Source organism: Mauremys mutica, chromosome 1 (genome assembly GCF_020497125.1).
Source record: "Mauremys mutica isolate MM-2020 ecotype Southern chromosome 1, ASM2049712v1, whole genome shotgun sequence".
In the NCBI taxonomy this organism is placed as follows: Eukaryota; Metazoa; Chordata; order Testudines; family Geoemydidae; genus Mauremys; species Mauremys mutica.
In genome coordinates this window covers 203036105-203054761 of record NC_059072.1, presented here as the reverse complement: position 1 = coordinate 203054761, position 18657 = coordinate 203036105, and the positions used below count along the sequence as shown (strand labels likewise).

The window sequence follows — 18657 nt, the reverse complement described above, 5'->3', positions numbered from 1 at the left end:
GTAGAAGTGTGTCTATGGGGATACAAGCAGCTAGCCACCCGAGGACATACCTAGGGCCTTGGACGGGGTCATACTCGGAGTGGCTAGCCCCTCTCACTGCTTGTACCTCCATGGCTCCATGTCTATATTTAGCACACTGGATCAGAGCTAGCACAGGCATGTCTGTCTGTGCTGGAAATCATACCTCCACCTCCATTGTAGACATACCCTTAGACAGGCCCCCACTGAAGGTCTTGGTACAGGCCAGGGTTAGGGGGGCACAAAGATGGCTTAAAATCACCATAGTCCCCTCCATCTTTCTGGGCTGTGAGTTCGGCACACCTCTGTTAAAGGCGCAGCAGAGAATCTCACTCTAGCTATTTGTTCAAACCAAACTCCTGAGCTCGTTAGCTTTCCTCTGTCACTCATTTTTCTTTATAATGATAGTGTTCATAACAATTAGTGTCTGATTATTAGCAGATATGATTTAAACCAAAACTTTGTAGCAAAATGCATTTGACAAAACCAGAACAGTATTTCAGTTGTGACTTGGTTGACTTTTCCATTTTTGTATTGCTCATATTCTCCTGCAAGCTGTTCTCCTGTCTCGGTCGGTGATTAATGGCATGTATAACACAGAGATTTCCAAGTTTTACAGATCTATCCATGTGCAAAGCTGGTTATCATTGGTAGCTGGGTTGCTCAGCAGAGAGGGGGAGCACACATTAACCCTTTAACAGCAGAAATACCAGAATATTCAGGAAGCTTGCACTAATAAATGAAAGTCCCTCAGGCTTTCTGATATGTGAAAATAGTACTCATGCAGACTTGGCACTCATGATTCAATAGAAAACAGAAAACTATAGGATATTAAGGTAGTATCACTTTCTCATCCTATTCAGTCACAAACATGCATGTTACAAAAGCTCTAAAAACCAGAAGGTTGTAAAAATGCACCCAAAAATAACAAGGGATTAGAAAAACAAAACACCAGCATTAGATTTAATATTTAGAGGACAGCAGCCATCCCAATGTAATTTAGAAATAAATAATACTTCTCTTTCGTTATAGATAGAGATGCTACTGGAAACGAAAAACCTAATTAAAAACCCTAGCTGCAACCTGTTTGAGATTTCTTTGCTGCTTTAGTCCATTGCAACTAGCATATCATTATCCCCCTCTCTAGAAAACCCTACTTACATTTCTTTCTCTGGGAAGCCTTTAACGTATTACAACAGAAACTTTTCACATTCAGAGCACTTCACTCTTCCCTCCAAATGCCCTAGTCACGGACCAAGATCACACTGTGCTACGCACTATACGAACAGAATGAAAAGACGGCCCTGCCTCACAGAACTTACAATCTACGTATAAGTCAAGAGACAACAGATGGAGCGAGACAGTTTGATGGGGGAGTACAAGGATGTTGGTCAGCATGATAGACAGTGGTATCAGCACAACAGCTGCCTAACCATCATCAAGTGTTTGGTAGACATCACGGCAAAGGAGAGTTTTCAGGATAGACTTGAAGGGATTTTAATGGGATAGTTTTGTGAATGTTTATGGAGAGCTCCCACAAGCGTGAGGGGAGCATGGGAGAAAACACAAAAGTGCTTGTTAGCAAATTAACAAATGAGCAATAGAGGCCGGTACTATGGGCCATTCATAGTTGGGAATCAACATCTCAATAGTGAAAGAGAGAGGATGGGGTGAGTGGGGATAGCCCATGAGGGGCGTTGAAAGTAAGTACAAGCTGCTTATATTTGATGTGATAGAGAAGAGGGAGGGATGCAAAGAGAGAGGCGACATGGGCAAAATGACAGGCTGGGAAAATGATGTTTGCAACACATTCTGAATGGCTATACGTGAGGCAAGACTGCATTTGTCAAGGCCAGAGAGATGGATGTTGCAGTATCTGAGACATGCGATGATGAAAGCCTGGGTGAGAGTTCTAGCTGTGTGGCTGGACAAGAAAGGCTGTATCTCAGAGCTGTTATGCAAAGAGAAACTGCAGTTTCTCATAGCCTGGATGTTATGACCTAGGAAGAAGTCTGAGTAGGGTGACCAGATGTCCTGTTTTTAAAGGGACAGTCCTGTATTTAAGCCCTCCTGCAGGTGTCCCCACTTTTTCTTAAAAAGGGGCAAATTGTCCCATATTTTCTGTCTCTCCCCCATCCCCAATCAGTACTGGTGGGTCCTTGCTGCTGGCCAGATCCCTGCTTGCCACCCACCCGCCAGCAGTGAGGCACCCTCCTCTGCTGAGCTACCTCTCTGGCGAGATTTGCTGAAGCCCCTGCAGTCAGGTTCCCTGGGCCCTGGTGCACAATGCATCCTTAGGGCTTAACCCCTTCCTGCCCGCACTGTAGCTGGGGGACAAGAGGCATGTAGGTTATGTTGGTGGTCAGCAGCAGCCTGGAGGTGTTAGCTGCCTTTCGACACTGTGAGGCTAGGAAGAGGCAAGCTGCTTTGAGCCAGAGGGGAGGAGATGGGGAGAAGAAGAGACGAGTTCTGCAAGGACACCGGCCAGTCTTCATCATAAAATATTTGCATTATGAAAATAAAATATGTACATTAAGAACAGTGGATCAAACCTTCTTACTTTTGTATTATTATTTAAGCCTTTAATGAACTCAGTACTGTACAGTTCATGAGTGCAGAGATGGTCCCTGCCACAAGAAATTTATCATCCAATGACCTAATCCTGCAAATTCTTATACATATTAGTAGCTTTTACTCATTTAAGTCAGTCAATGGCACTACTCAAGTGAGTAAGGCCCAGATCCTTAAAGGTATTTAGGCACCTAACTACCATTTAAATCACTAAGAGTCAGGTGCCTAATATCTTTGAGGATCTGGGCCTAAAGATTTACAGGATCAGGCCCTTAGACACAGATTTAGGCCCCAATCCTGCAATGAGTTTCATCTGGGCAAACCCCCTGCATAGCAATGTGGCAGGATTGGGGCCACAGAGAAGCCAGGACACAATGAAGGACCAGAGGTGCGTGAAAGTACAGACAGGGCAGGGTAGTTTTTTGTTTGTTTGGTGCTGGAGTTTTTTGGGGAAGTATCTCATTTCCTGTTATTTATTCCTCTTAAAGAGTTATATATATATTTATACTACCAAGTAGATACACTTATTCATATGAGTTTTGCTTTGCTTTTGCATCAGTATTTGAAGAAGGAGCATAAAGAGGTGACTAGAGTACTATAAGGTAGTGAAAGCTATGCAACAGGAACAAAAATAAGTTACAAATAGCACTGAACACAAAACTTTGCATCTGATTTTGAGAACACTTTGAGCTGGAACCTGGATCCAGATCTGGATCTGAATGTTACGCCTGGCTACACTGAGACCAAGAATCCATAAATCAGTGAACATTGCAGACAGGGCTGAAATCTAGATCTCAGCTATCTGGTTCAGGCCCAGCTTCAAAAACTAAACCAGCCCTCATGAGCGATCAAAACAGTAACAAATCCAAATGATGCTGAGTCCCTCACACTCAAACACAAAGGTAATTACAAAAACCCCACACACCCTGAGAAAGACACATAAGCAGGTGAAAATGTGATTATAAGGGGGATGATTAAATATAATTGCATTACAGCCAAAGGGCCTGTGACAAGGAAGTCTCAAACACTCCTTGCCCTGGTGAATTCCAGGGAATAAATCTTTAATTTCCTTTCTCCCTTTTTCTCTCCTTACGTCTTAATTTGAGAGCAGGTGGGCTGGACAGAAAGGATATGCTCCCAGCATTTTACATCCCTCTTGCATTTTATTTCTTCCCATTACCTTTCTTTTGCTTGAAGCAGACCTACTTGCAGGTGCTCTTTATACAAGAACTATGTTTGTTTGGCGAAGAATCCAAAATGGTGGACAAGCCATTTGTAGGGTGAGCCACAGATTAAGTTAATGAGGCTTCACGCACCATCCCTGCCTTTATGTACTTTGTTCTGAGTCAGAACTGACTCTCTGGAGGAGGTGGAGAAACTCAGGCTGCTTCCATTAGGATGGTCATTTTTCTTCTTTGTCTATATTCCTTGCATACAGACAGCACATTCTCTGCTGATTCACATGGCACAAATGGAACACAGAGACCTCCTCTAAATTCCCTGCTGAATATATCCAAAGTGTGTGGGATTTCCCTGTAGACAAACAACTGCCAAAGCCAGCTTCTACGCCTCCTTTCCTGCAGCCACCACTACTCCAACTTTTGCTGGGTACTACAGGCTGTTTTAACTTGTGCTGGAGCAGAGAATCAGGGAGCCAGTTTTCCAAAAGCCATATCCAGGTAAGCTCAGCAGGAGCCAGACTCCACAGAGAATCTGCCTCATTGTCTACAGGATTGTGCAGTTTTTTTATTTAATCAATCACAGCTGATACAAAAAAAAAATCACACAAGCACTAAGTGAATTGTTGCAGCTAAAATCTGGATATTGGGCCATTCTTTACCTCCTCTCATGTTGCACCAGACAAGTATTTCTGTAAATGTTATTTACAGCAAATATAATACTTCAACCTCCCTACAAGGGATTTCAAAGTGCTTCACAAACACCAAGTCTTAGAACATCCCTGTAAGGTAAACAACATGCCCTATATACAGATAGGTAAACTAAGGCACAGATAAAGTAAGTGACCTCTCTTGAGTGACTATTAAGGGTTGTACATCAACTCATTGGTAGAGTCTATCTAAGGTACTTATGTAGCCTTCATTATCATAGGATCAGAGCATTCATAGTCTTCAATGTATTTATTTTCACTCCTGTGAGGTAGGGAAGTACATCTGAGAAATGCAGAACTTAGGCACAGAGAGAAGAGGGTATGTCTACACTACAATTGGAAGGTGTGATTGTAACACAGGTAGACCTACTTGAGCCAGCTTCAACCTCGCTAGCTTGGATACTAACAGTAGTGAAGCCATAGCAGCAGGGGCAGGTGGCACAAGCTAGCTGCTAGAGTGTGTACCCTGGTTCCCAGGCAGGCAGAATTAGCCCATGACACCACCAATGCTGCTGCACTTTCACTGCTACTGTTACTCAAGCTAACTTTGATCTAGCTAAATTAAAGCTAGTTTGAGTGTGTCTGCATGTGCTGTAATGACATTGCAGGGTATATCTATACCCTAAGTGACTTGCCCAAATTCGCACAGGAAGTCTATGCGAACTGCACCTGGATTCCCAAGCCCCAGGCTAGTTCCCCAACCTCTGGAGAGAGTTTCAGTCAACCAGATGATGAGAGTTAGACTACCTCTCTCAGAAAGAGAACTCAGGTGCTCTCCCTCTAAATACCCTGCTGCAACCACTAGATAATCTGATAGATGAGGCAGAACACGTGGATTAATGTGATTATACCATTCACTAAAGTTAGAGAGACACCTGTGTTATACACATCTTCCAAAACAGGTGGCAATAAAATCTTTATACCACCATCCTGTAGTTTATGCCACATATATCTTTTATTTTGATAGAGCCTGGGGCTGTTTTTTTCCTGCCTACCTACCCATATGGCCCCCATCACATTAGCGTCCAAGTGCCTGTTTCAATCTCAGTTTTTTCCCCATTTGAAGCCCTTGAATCGGTAGGAAAACAATGGCATCATGGTGGAACTTAGTGCCAAGTACAGAATCCATCTCTAGTGTTGCACATTTGGTGGAATCTCACAGTTAATATGAAGGCCTCCCGACCCACATTCAACACATGTATTCTCTTCAGTTCACCTTCAACCAACAAGAGGCTTATGAATCACTGAAAACAGAGAAATGGCAACACATAACAGTGCAGTTCAGCTATTTCTGAAATCCAGGAAATTTAATGAGGTTGGCTGGCAGTATTACATGGGAAGGAAAACTAGGGATGTCACTGCCTTGCTACTACAAAGCCTTCATGTCTGTCACTCATTCCAAGCTGACACTTCAGGAGACTCGAATAGCCATTCCACAGAACCTGTTGTTTTGAGCTCTGAAAACATATTCATAGGGTTTAGCTGCACTGGAACAAATTACCCATAGAAAGTCAGAATAAGCCTCTCCACCTAGTGGAGTGATTCATCAACTAGTACTAAATGATAATACTTGGCTGTTATATAGCGATCCATAGGTTAAAGGTGCTTTACAAAAGATAGTGGGTATCGCTATCCTCACTTATGCAGATGGGGAAACTGAGGCTAGGCGATATTAAGGATTTAATTGGGCCATTTAGGCACCACCTTATATGGGCTCAGCACAAAGACCCTATTCCCTTGGGTAAAGCACAGGGAGCAACTATGCCTCACATATGCAGAGAGAAAGTGCCTGTTGCATCATTCCATCAGGGTGCATTCTAGTCCCTCTCTGCCTTGGTCTCATCACTCATAGTAGTGCAAAGAGAGACTGGGGCCACGATCCAATTTCTCCCCTGCCTTTTGGTACACTTGCACGCCCAAGTGAAGAAAGAGGGATTGGTCCCTGTATTCCTCTGAGAGCAGAGACTGCAATTATGCTTGGCCTTCTCACATGGGATCTGCAAAGGGGAATGAGATGTTGGACCGTCTCTCATGCTGTGTAAGCACCAGGCATAACTGAGTCCTCAGAATACATCTACACTGGAATAAAAGACCCACAGCATGGCCCAGCATGGCCTGGGTCAGCTGACTGGCTTGCGGGGCTAAAAATTGCCATGTAGATGTTCACACTTGAACTGGAGCCTGAGCTCCTCCTCTCAGCATCCCAGAGCTCAGGCTCCAGCTGAGCCTGAATGTCTACACATCAATTTTACAGCCCCACAGCCTGAGCCTTGAAAGCCCAAGTCAGCTGACCTGTGTCGTATTGTGGGTGTTTAATTGCTGTGTAGACATACCCTAAGTGACTTGTCTAGTCACAGAGCAAATCACTGACACGGCTAGGAATAGACCCTACATTGCCTGCCTTATCCACTGGACTACACACTTTACATATTGAAAGCACCTCGTGTTACCGCTCAGGAGACAGGCACTGGTTAAATGACTTGACCGGAGCCAAACAGTTTTGTAAATAGGAAGAGAACAGAATGGGTGAAAACAATGACAGCTTCATGAGCAGGAGGATGAGTAGCAGGAGTTTCATGTATTTTAAGAGCAGAAAGGTCCATTATGGTAATCTAGTCTGACATGCTATATAACACAGGACATATAATTTCACCCTGCAATTCCTGCATCAAGCCCATATCCTGTGGTTGAGCTAGAATATATTTTCCCCTTGGTTTTTCAGGAAGGAGGCGAAAAGGGAGTTTGAAGCCCATCCACTTCAAGGCAAGTCTTGCTCCTCCTCTAAAACAATAGCTCTCAACCTTTCCAGACTACTGTACCGCTTTCAGGAGGCTGATTTGAATTGCATACCCCAAGTTTCACCTCACTTAAAAACTACTTGCTTACAAAATCAGATATAAAAATACAAAAGTGTCACAGCACACGATTACCGAAAAATTGCTTACTTTCTCCTTTTTACCATATAATTATAAAATAAATCAATTGGAATATAAATATTGTACTTACTTTTCAGTGTATAGTATATACAGCAGTATAAACAAGTCATTGTCTGTATAAAATTATAGTTTGTACAGACATTGCTAGTGCTTTTTACGTAGCCTGTTGTAAAACTAGGCAAATATCTAGATGAGTGGATGTACCCCCTGGAAGACCTCCGTGTATCCCTGGTTGAGAACCACTACTCTAAAAACATACATTTGCCTGGCACTGTAAGGGAGGGCTTGTGGTAGCACCTCCATTTCAGCTGAATGAGAGACTCATCACAAACACTCCTACTACATTATTACAATATGGTTAAGGGGCTCATTCTGCCAATTAGGAGAGTCATTGTGTGAACCATGCAGAAATCAGAACTGCTCAGTTTAGCTTTGCACCTCCATCATCCTGGAGACAACACACATCTGTTCCAATACACCCCTGCCAGCCACAGACGGACATATTGTATATTGAACTGGGGCTTTTCTCGGCAGGATCCAATAATCCAGTGTGGTTAATCAGTACTGAGGGGAAGGGAAGGGAAGGGTGGAGTCAGGGAAGAACCGTGTTCCTTAACATTTTGACAGGGAAACATGACTCTTAACATGATACACTAATGCCAGATGTAGAAACAAATAAGGAAATTGCAAGAGAGAAAAGAGAGGGAAGGCAAAAGCAAAGAAACAGGGCAATTTGTTAAAATTGCTCACACATGAAAAGAGATTGTCCATTTAACCACAGCACTACTCCAGTAAGGACTTGTACCTAATTTGCATGTGAAGGCTATTAAGGTCTGGTTCCCTAAACTCAGGTCAGCTATGTAATGCTAAAGTCCGTTGCAGCGAAGAGACATTTATCACAGTCAGCTGTTATTGATGGTTTGTCAGATGTTGTTAGCTGAGGTTGGAGAGGGGCCTGTGAGCAGCAGACAATGAGAGTAAATATATGAATGTGGCCAAGGTTCAGTAATTATCATGCTTGTAGAAAAAAATCCATCTCCTTCCTTGCGAAGACACAACCTGTGAGCAGGTTGCATGTGTTAGGTGTTTCATCACTAGGTATAGAAAATTCCCATAGCAACTGACATCAGCTTTCTGTACAGACCAGAGATCAAGCTAAAGATTAACAAAGACAATCATTATTAGCACCTTTGGTACTAGTACCTGTGTCGTTAACATCCCACAGAAACCAGCACATCTATCGGAAGATATGAATGCTCTTTATAAAGGTAAGTATCATTCTCTCCATTGTACAGATGATGAAACTGAGTCACTGAAAGGTTTAAGTGACTTAGCCAAGATCACACAGCAGTAGGCTTCAAACCCAGGTTCCCTTGCATCCCTCGTTTACTGGGCCACACTGTCTCCTACAAAGAAGTTTTTCTAGAAACCTCTTAATATGCTGTATGTGCCAGTAAAATTATCCTGAGGGGCTGTCCAACTGCATGAGGAAGGGAAGTGTGAGGGAATCAAGAGTTCCTATTACATAACAACCCATTTTCTATGCCACTGCTTTTTTCTACTGTAGACATTTGCTGAGGTGTCAGGAGAGTGACATGTCACTTTGTATTATTATTACATTTTTCTCCCTGTCCCACTGCCAATATTGTGTAGGTAAGCAGGTAAGTCCCACTTGCCATCCCTCCCAAAGATTCTCCAACAGATCACAGATTGTGATCAGTGGCTAAAAAGAGCAGTGTTTCTTCTGCTTTACCTTAATGATGCTTTGTTGATGGGAGAGAGTCTCCCTCAGAAGATGAACCAACTTACTCCTTTTTTTTCTTTGAATCAAATAGTGGGTGTTAGGGGTAGAATAACTTGAATGCAATAGTAGCTATGGAACTCTCCCCAGGCTGGGGACAGTCAGGCACATCACAGAGAGGATGACATTCCACTGTGAATATAAGAACACAAGAGTGGCCGTACTGGGTCAGACCAATGGTCCATCTAGCCCAGTATTCTGTCCTCCAACAGTGGCCATGCCACATGCTTCAGAGGGAATGGACAGAACAAGGCAACTATCGAGTGATCAATCCCCTGTTGTCCAGTCCCAGCTTTTGGCAGTCAGCACTCCCTGTTGCCTGCTTCATAAAGCAGCAGAAAATCAGTCCCTGAGGTAGCTGCCTGTTTGTACTGTCCTTCCATAATGTGGAGGGGAACGCAGAGAGGGAAGTAACAGCCCCAGAATAAAGGAATTGGGTTTGGCCTAGACCAGGGGTAGGCAACCTATGGCACATGTGCCAAAGGCAGCACGTGAGCTGATTTTCAGTGGCACTCACACTGCCCAGGTCCTGGCCACCAGTCCGGGAGGGCTCTGCATTTTAATTTAATTTTAAATGAAGCTTCTTAAACATTTAAAAAACCTTATTTACTTTACGTACAAGAATAATTTAGTTATATATTATAGACATAGAAAGAGACCTTCTAAAAACGTTAAAATGTATTACTGGCACGCGAAACCTTAAATTAGAGTGAATAAATGAAGACTCGGCACAGCACTTCTGAAAGGTGCTGACCCCTGGCCTAGACCAGTGGCTTTCAAACTCTTCAGACAACTGTACCCCTCTTTCAGGAGTCTGATTTGTCTTGCGTACCCCCAAGTTTCACTTCATTTAAAAACTATTTGCTTACAAAATCAGACATAAAAATACAAAAGTGGCACAGCATACTATTACTGAAAAAGTGCTCACTTTCTCATTTTTACCATATAATTATAAAATAAACCAATTGGGATATACATATTGTACTTATGTTTCAGTGTATAGTTATATAGAACAGTATAAACAAGTCATTTTAATTGGCACTGACTTGGCTAGTGCATTTTATGTAGCCTGTTGTAAAACTAGGCAAATATCTAGATGAGTTGATGTACCATCTGGAAGACTTCTGTGTACCCCCAGGGGTACATGTACCCTTGGTTGAGAACCACTGGGCTAGACAAGTCACCATTTCAGGACCAAGGATCTGATGAAAGAATTCATGTTATGAACTACCTGGGATGGGGTTGGCACCCACCAACACAAAAATATGTATACATTGTTTTATATTCCATATCCGCCATTCCACAGACTCCATTTAGCTCATACTCAGGACACATTGCTAATAAAATGTATATCACATCTCCTGGGTATAGAGGGTCAATGTCAAGCTCATAACATTAATCTGAGTCCTGTGACACTCATTGTACTCATGCAACAATTCCTCAAAAGTAACAATTACCACTTGGGCCATACTGTATATATTCAATACCTAAGATAAAACTGAATGGTTCAGGACAGGTTTGGTTCTGAATAAATGGTTTATTTATTCCTTTAAATATTCCCAACAGATTGCATTCGGTTAGTTACAGAAAGGCCCTAGCTTTTCCAAAATTAAGACTGCAAACAGCTTCCATTTTAAATCCCTATCTTAGCACCCTCATACATTTGGCTTGGAAAAAACTGGTTTAGGCTGAAAATTATGAGATTTACTCTGAATGCAAAGAAGAATGTTTCTGCCAAGTCTAAAGGAAATAAAAAACAATTTGATGTTAGTTGTAGGCCATTACAAAAATTGAAATTTTGACTTTTGCTCGTTTGTCATTAGCTCACCAGTGGCTTGTTATTGCCCCTTCAGGCTTTCTATATTATTAAATGTCCTTGGAAACCTAGCTACCTTTGAAGAAAACAGGTTGTAATTAAGCTTATTAGTGATTTTTGTCCTGGATAGATTAGGGCCCAATTCTCTTCTCTTTGATTTCAGTCTTGCAAAGTACTTCCATGGCCCACAAGGCTATAGTATCTGAGTGCTACCTAAATACCTAAAAATAGAAACAATCTTCTCCCTTGCCACCCACCTTTTGTAGGCCCGATGCTGCTCCCACTGATCTCAGCAGGAGTTATTTTGGGCCACTGACTTCAGAGGGACTAGGATCAGCCTTTCTGTGTTTGTGAGAGTATGTTGCCCTCCTTTGCTTAGAAAGAGCATTGGGGTCTTCCAAGAGCTCAGTCTCTTCCAAACAGCGGGACACAGGAAGGTTCTAGATGGGTTGTGGGGCCCGTGTGAGAGGAGGCCTGGAGTGAGAGGGGAGACATGGAAAGTGAAGTCAGGAGCTGCCACTGCGGGCTGAGTGCAGGGCTGTCCTAGGGACTGGGCCCAGCACCCCACTCTGAGTATTGCAACATGGCGCATGGGGTAGCAGCTTCATTCAGATTTGGCCTAACCAGCCCTCTGTTATCATGGAAGGGCAGCCAGGCTCAATCCTTGGGGCACTGCGAACCTGGGCAAAGCCACTTACTCAAATTTGGCCCAGCCACCTGTCCATCATAACAGAGAGACAGCTGAGCCAAACCTGAGTGGCACTGTGAACCCATGTGCCTGTCACAATGCCTGGAGCAGGGAGGTGGGCTCAGGCCCTTGGGACAGGAGCCTCTGCTGAAGGGAGAATGTGGGGTATTGCACTCCAATATTGCCCCCTCCCAGGGGCCTCCCGTCTCCACAGGCCAGGATTAAGGTTGCAGTGCTGGGGCAGAGGGTGGTGCTGCAGTTGGTCAGTGCCCCCATAGCAGGGCAAGAAGAAAGCAGCAGCAGAGGAGAAGAAGACGTACAATATATATGTAATGGTGGGTTGCAAAAAAGAGACAAAATGCAGGTGGTGGGTCACCTTAGTAAAAAGTTAGAGAACTAGTGCAACAGTGGAGTAATTTTGCCCAAAAAGCTGGGGGGAAGGAGATACAGACATTCATCTGTAGCACCACAGCATCACTCTGACTGCACAAACCCACTGAAGTTTTAACACAAGAAACCACTTTTCTCCCAACCTTCCAAAACCACTTACTTTTGCTGCCTCCTGCTTCTCCTGCTCTATAGCGATCCCCCTCCAGAATCTGTACCCCAGTGTCCTTTGTCCCGAATCTCCCTCCTGCTCCCCCACATTCCCCTGAACACACATCCCACTCAGTCTGCCTCCCGTTCGCTACACACACACACACACACACTTCCCTGACTCTCCATAGTTTCCTCACCTGTTTCCATTCCCTGATGCCACCATCTCAGTATCATTCCCAGAACCTCCAGATTCTTCTGCCTGTAAAACTTTGCAAGCATGAGGATTTTCTTTTTCTTCTTCGAGGTTTTAGGGGGATCAAAATTAGCCCGTGATTATGAAGAAACTACCACATCCCTATGAAGAAAACCACTGAGACTTGCAGAGCCAGGGTTAGAACCTTAGCTTTGGTTGCCAACTCTTGGCAATTTTTATAACAAATCTTTGATATCTTGGGGATGGGAGTTGGATCTCATCAGTTTCTGACTTACGGCTTCACTCATGTGAACTTTTGCCCAATCTAAAATGACTGCCGTCTCCTGTCACCTCAATGGCACTGGAGCTACAAGCTGTCCTCAGCAAGATGGCCAGTGTATTTTTTGACATTTACATGTGAATGTGAGGCTGCCCCATTGTTTCCAGTGGGGCTGAAGCCAGGCTGCACTTTGAGAGGATGATGTCCTCTTACTCATGGGTGAGGGCCTGGGAAGAAGCAGAGGTAAGTCTCATTGACTGCTACATCAAGTTCTGAAAACTTGGAATGCACTGAGTAAGCACCTCTTGAATTTAAGACTACTTGCCAAGCCCAGGTGGCAGAAAGGTGACCACAGCTGCTATATGAACATCCAGCAGCAGCTGGGGAACTGGCATTGCAAACCTGAATAGCAATTGCTAAGCGCTCCCTCAGTTAAGGGAGCCTATATAAACACCACCACCCTTGCAGAGCCTGTGTACACCTTATGAAGGGACCAACATGAAGAGGGGAAAAAATAGGGAGACAGGGAGGGCGAGGTAATATCTTTTATTGGGCTGACTTCTGTTGGTGAGAGAGACAAGGTTTCCAGCTTATACAGAACCTGAAGAAGAGCTCTGTGTAAGCTTGAAAGCTTGTCTCTTTCACCAACAGAAGTTGGTTCAATAGAACATATTACCTCACCCACCTTGTCCCTCTGATATCCTGGAACCAACATGGCTACAACACTGCATACCAGGGGAAAATAAGCATTTGATTATTGCTAATATTATAATTTATATTAACCAAAAATACCAAACTGGCCATTGTAAATGTATCTGACTAATCCCAGAGATAATGTAGGCACATTAGCCAGGTCACTCCTTTTAACTTCCAAGGGATCCTTACTTAGAATTTGACCCATATTTACAAGTTGTTCTTTTTCATTGATGAAGGAATTGTAGTAATCAATTAAATTTAACTGGACGGTAGAAACCCTCAGGGTATTGTGGCTATTCAGCGGCATTCATCTGTTTAAAACACTAATATCAAAGTAAGCCAGAATGCTAGTTCAGTGCAAATTATATACAGCCCACAGATATGTGTTCTATTAAGGGACAATCTGGAGCTCCTAGCCAAGACAGCCTGGATATAGTCAAGGAGCAGCCCACCCTTAGGGCTGGGATATAGAAACAGGAAAAGGAAGCTTAAAAAAGGGAGAGAAGGGACTGTTCACTGCTATGAGTTGTAGGCCCCAAGACATTAACCTGATTTGGGTCTTAGAGACTTTATTTTCTGAATATAAGTTTGTCTGATGTGACTCAAGGCTCTGAGATAAGAGCCTTATAAATTTGGCTAAATTGCTCCTTCCCTAATTTGCTGCCTAAGGGAAAGAGAAAAGGCCTGCCTGCCTCTTAGAACAATAAGAGAACTAGGAACTCTGCTGACTGGGGTCTGTTTGGAGAGGACGACTTCTTTTTCTCTCTTCAGTTTTGGCCTCCCCCCACTTGGATAACATACAGTGTGCAACTCAGTGGGAGCTGTGCATGTGCACACACACATACACACACTCCAGCAGGCAGAATTTGGCCTTAAGGTATTTTATTTTCCCAAGAGGGTCCTCTAAGTTTTTGTCATTGCACTAAGGACAGGTCCATACTCACCGCGCGGGTCGACGCGGTAGTTCGACTTCTCCGAGTTCGAACTATCGCGTCTAATCAAGACGCGATAGTTCAAAATCCCCGCGTGCTCCGGTCGACTCCGGAACTCCACCACCACGAACGGCGGTGGCGGAGTCCACCTTGGAGCCGCGGAGTTCGACCCCGCCACGTTCGACCCCGGGTAAGTAAGTCGAACTAGGGTACTTCAAGTTCAGCTACGCTATTCGCGTAGCTGAACTTGCGTACCCTAGTTCGACCCCCACCCTTAATGTAGACCAGGCCTAAGAATCAATCCACCCTCACTTCTGCCCACCACTTCCATTGAACACTTCTACCTTCAGAGCTATCCTAACCCCTGCTGGCCTAGGAAGTCAGAGACCACAACCAGTAACTGAATGTCTGTGACACTCCAGGCAAAGTGCTACCCCTCTGTCATAGGCCTCGTCTTCTCTAATGAGCTTCAAATGCATTTTAATAAAGGAACAATAAAAACTTGTTAAGCACATAGTGAGCTATATTTTTATCATCTCAATTTTCCATTTTTTATTTATTTATTTTTGGATGCACAAGTCTGTTCTCAGAACAAGTCTATTCCTTTATCAGGAACTCACTTCAAAGGGCTGTACATTCTCATTTACTTCACAGGAAATCTTTCCAACCAGCAGGTCATTTCCTTTATTAGGCACTCATTTAAATGGGTACCACTCCATATACCTGCCTACAAAAGACACAGAATTCCTCTTTTATCTCCGTGTACTCCTTCATCTAGTGTCTCTAACAAAAGCAACCTGTTTCTCTGATCCCTGTGAACAAATCCCTAAAATACAGCACACACACATATTGAAGGTACATCTTTCCCCTATACAAGTCAAGGGATTTATGTTAAATAGTAGAACTCCTTTTTTTGCTCAAGAGTTCTAAAGCCTGTGAAAGCTTTGAATTATTTGTGCTCATGCTGAGCTTTGCTAGCTCCATGAAGGTGTATGGGTTATGCTGGCTGAAGGCTCATGTGCCATCTAAAATGTGAATTACTTAAAAAGCATGACATCAGTTCCGCCTGTTCTGGTAACATCCACATAACAGAGAGAAACATTGAAAACCATAGTAGGATTTTATGTTTATACTAGGCTTTAAATTCAGCAGTCCAGAATCAAATGCCATGAGATTACTTGACAGATTTGTGAGAACGGAATGTTACAATTATACCAGCTGGGATGAAATAAAAACTCATCACGATCAAGTCTTTTTGCCCATTCTGGAAAATTCCGTTATCTCTTCGTGCATGTTTTGTTTTAAAGACGAAAACCATGGTCTAGTGATTTGAGCTCAGGGTTGATTAAATGCTAGTTTAGACACACCAGAGTGTTTGTTCCAGGACAGAGAGATTAGTAGTTTGTGTCTCCACCAGCGTTTTCAGTCTCTGCATGAGCAATTTGTACTATTTTAAAACTGTTTTTAAACCAGTTTAGACAGTCAAGTACAAGCTCTTTTGTGGAGACTCTTATTTCAGTAACAGTGGTTTAGTTTAAATTGATTTCTAATCCTTTTTAAACTTAAAAAAAAAAAAGCCTGGATTAAACGGCTTGTCTATATAGCCTTTTGGACTAGTTTAACTTAATCAGTTTAAAAAACTCATACCTTTAGAGTGCAACTGTCTTATGTAGACAAGGCCACAAACTGTAGTCTAAACAAACTCTAAAGTCCTGATGCAAGGCCTGCAGAGGGCATGTCTACACCCACCGCTGGCCTGTGCCAGCCCCGTGAGTCCGCATTGGCTGGCACAGGCCAGCCATGGGTTTTTCTTTGCTGTGTAGACATGCCCTCCCTCTGCTGGGCTGATGCTGTGTAGACTGTGTAGTCCATTTCTGTGTAGACTTTCAGGGTTCATCTGGAGCCTGGGCTCTAGGATCCTGCGAGGTCCCAGAGCATAGTCAGTCAGCACAGGCCAGCCATGGGTTTTTCTTTATTGGGTACACATACCCTTAGAGCGTAAGCCAGAATGTTGCTTGATGCCAGGAATTAAGAGTGCACAGAAGAGGCACCGACTTTGGGATTTCCCCAGGGGTTGCTTGACCCCCGCTCAGCCCCAGGCTCTGCCCCCACTCCATCCCTTCCCCCAAGCCCCTACCCCAGCTCTGCCTCTTCCGGCCGTTCCATCACCCCTGCCCCACCTCTTCTTGCCCCTGCTCTTCCCCCTCCCCACAGTGCCTCCTGCATGCCGCTGAACAGCTGATCATGGCAGGCAGGAGGCGCTGGCAGGGAGGAGGGGGAGCTGATAGGCAGGGCCCACTGGCAGGTGGGAGGTGCTGGGGGTGGAGCTGATCGGCAAGGCTGCCAGTGGGTGCTGAGCACCCACTATTTTCTTCCCCATGGATGCTCCAGGACTGGAGCACCCACAGAGTCGGCGTCTATGGTGCACAGCATTGTGTTGGAATAGGCCCTCACTTTCTGCCTCCACTTCCCTATCTATAAAGTGGGGATAATAATCATCACGGTAACTTATCTACCTACCTCACAGGGACAGTAGGGTGAATAATTAGTTAATGTCTGAAAAGCTCTTGGATAATGAAACATGCTATGTAAGAGCTAAGTCATATTTTTTAATGTTGAGCATTTCTGCACTTCCTGGCATCAGGACACCAAAATACCACAGTTCAAAACAAAATAGTAACCCAGCCGAAATGATGAGGTGCTTAAAACCCTGTGACCCTCATTTCAAGCATCATTTTCATTTATGTTTTCTATGCAACCTGTAAATTGCTGGGAATGGAAAAGGGAGGTTGGGAGCTCGGAGCTGGTCTTTGTGATTAAATGTTTTTTGGGAGAGGAAAGGAGATGGGGTGACTGATGGTCTAATTATTTAGCCTAAAAAAGAGCAAACACAGCCCCAATTACAAACAGGATTTTGTTCAAAATTCTCTTTCATCCCTCTCTTTCTGAGAGATTAGTCTGTCCGAACAGCTTCTGTAAGGGGCAGAAGCCAACAGAATTGAAAAAAATCACAGCGGCTACCCTAGACAACCAGTGTTATTTGTGCTGTAATGTTCTGAGGCAGGTGGTTGACAATTTTGGTGTCAGTGAGTGTTAAACAACCTGTCACTTATGGTCTCACACAGATATGGTGCAACTGCCTTTATTCCCTTCCCAGCTAGCCAGCAAAATGCACTGGCCTTTTTTGTATTTCTATTAGGGAACCAGAGAAATCCAACAGCTGCAGTGTTGAAAGTCACACAGAGCTGCTGCTCACTTTCAGAGCAGTGCAAATAATTGATTTTTTGGCTTCTTCAGGGTCAACCCAGAATGAAAATTAATTTTTTAATTAACCAAAAAAATTGAAAAAAAATTGGTTTTGTGTCAAATAAAACATTCATTCCACCCAAAACAAAACATTTTGTTTTAGAGGAATGGGGTTTTTTTTTAATGACATTGAGGTAAAATTCTCACTGAAAAGTTATTTCAGATTGAAAAACCTGAAATGTTGTGTTTCAAAAATGTCAAAAAAAAATCATTTTTCCAGCATTTTAGAGGGAGCTTTTCTATTGAAGCTATTCTGCAAATTCAAAAAATATTTTGGTCAACTCACATCTGCATTTTTCAGGGGGAAAAAAAGTGCAGTCTGAAAAATTTCACCCACTTCTCCTGGGGGCATGAATACTGCCAGGTGCACACAGAGGATCTTATAAGATATAACTAAAAACATGAAACACCCCTGGTCATGCTGTCCTGGGTGGCTCATGAATGTGGTTGCCAACCTGAGGGCAGCCTGTCAGGAAACAGGGGACAAACCCCAAATTGGTTATATATTCTATAATTAGATTTCACTAACCAAGTAACAAATCCCCTTGGGTACTCCAGTCTATCTTACCAGTCCAGGTAAGCCTGCCTGTGTGATGTATGGTCCTTTGCATCAGTAATCACAAAATATTCAGGTTACTCCCAGTCCCAAAGGACCCATCACTTACCTCAGATCAATTGTACTCAGATTTGAAACCAAAGGCAACAATTGTAGCCAATCCTGTAACACAGTGGGTTTCAACCAGGGGTATGCATACCCCGGGGGTACGCAGAGGTCTTCCGGGGGCACATCAATTCATCTAGATATTTGCCTAGTTTTACAACAGGCTACATGAAAAACACTAGAGAAGTCAGTACAAACTCAAATTTCATACAGGCAATGGCTTGTTTATACTGCTCTATATACTATACACTGAAAGGTAAGTACAGCATTTATAGTCCAATTGATTTATTTTATAATTATATGGCAAAAAGGAGAAAGTAAGCAATTTGTC

General features: G+C 43.5%; 1 protein-coding gene and 1 long non-coding RNA gene across 3 annotated transcripts in view; one reads left to right on the top strand and one right to left on the bottom strand.

The window, feature by feature from the left end:
• The window catches only part of LOC123344141, a 116577-nt gene extending 112609 nt beyond the window's left edge, over positions 1 to 3968 (bottom strand). For both annotated transcript variants that reach the window (XR_006572463.1, XR_006572464.1), the window contains exon 1: positions 3770 to 3968. This is a non-coding gene — a long non-coding RNA (uncharacterized LOC123344141). The remainder of the gene's footprint in view (positions 1 to 3769) is intronic.
• KCNJ6 (potassium inwardly rectifying channel subfamily J member 6) overlaps positions 3946 to 18657 on the top strand; it is an 84446-nt gene continuing 69734 nt past the window's right edge. Inside the window, exon 1 of the mRNA XM_044979960.1 lies at positions 3946 to 4268. The gene's annotated coding sequence lies outside the window, so the exon portion shown is untranslated. The remainder of the gene's footprint in view (positions 4269 to 18657) is intronic.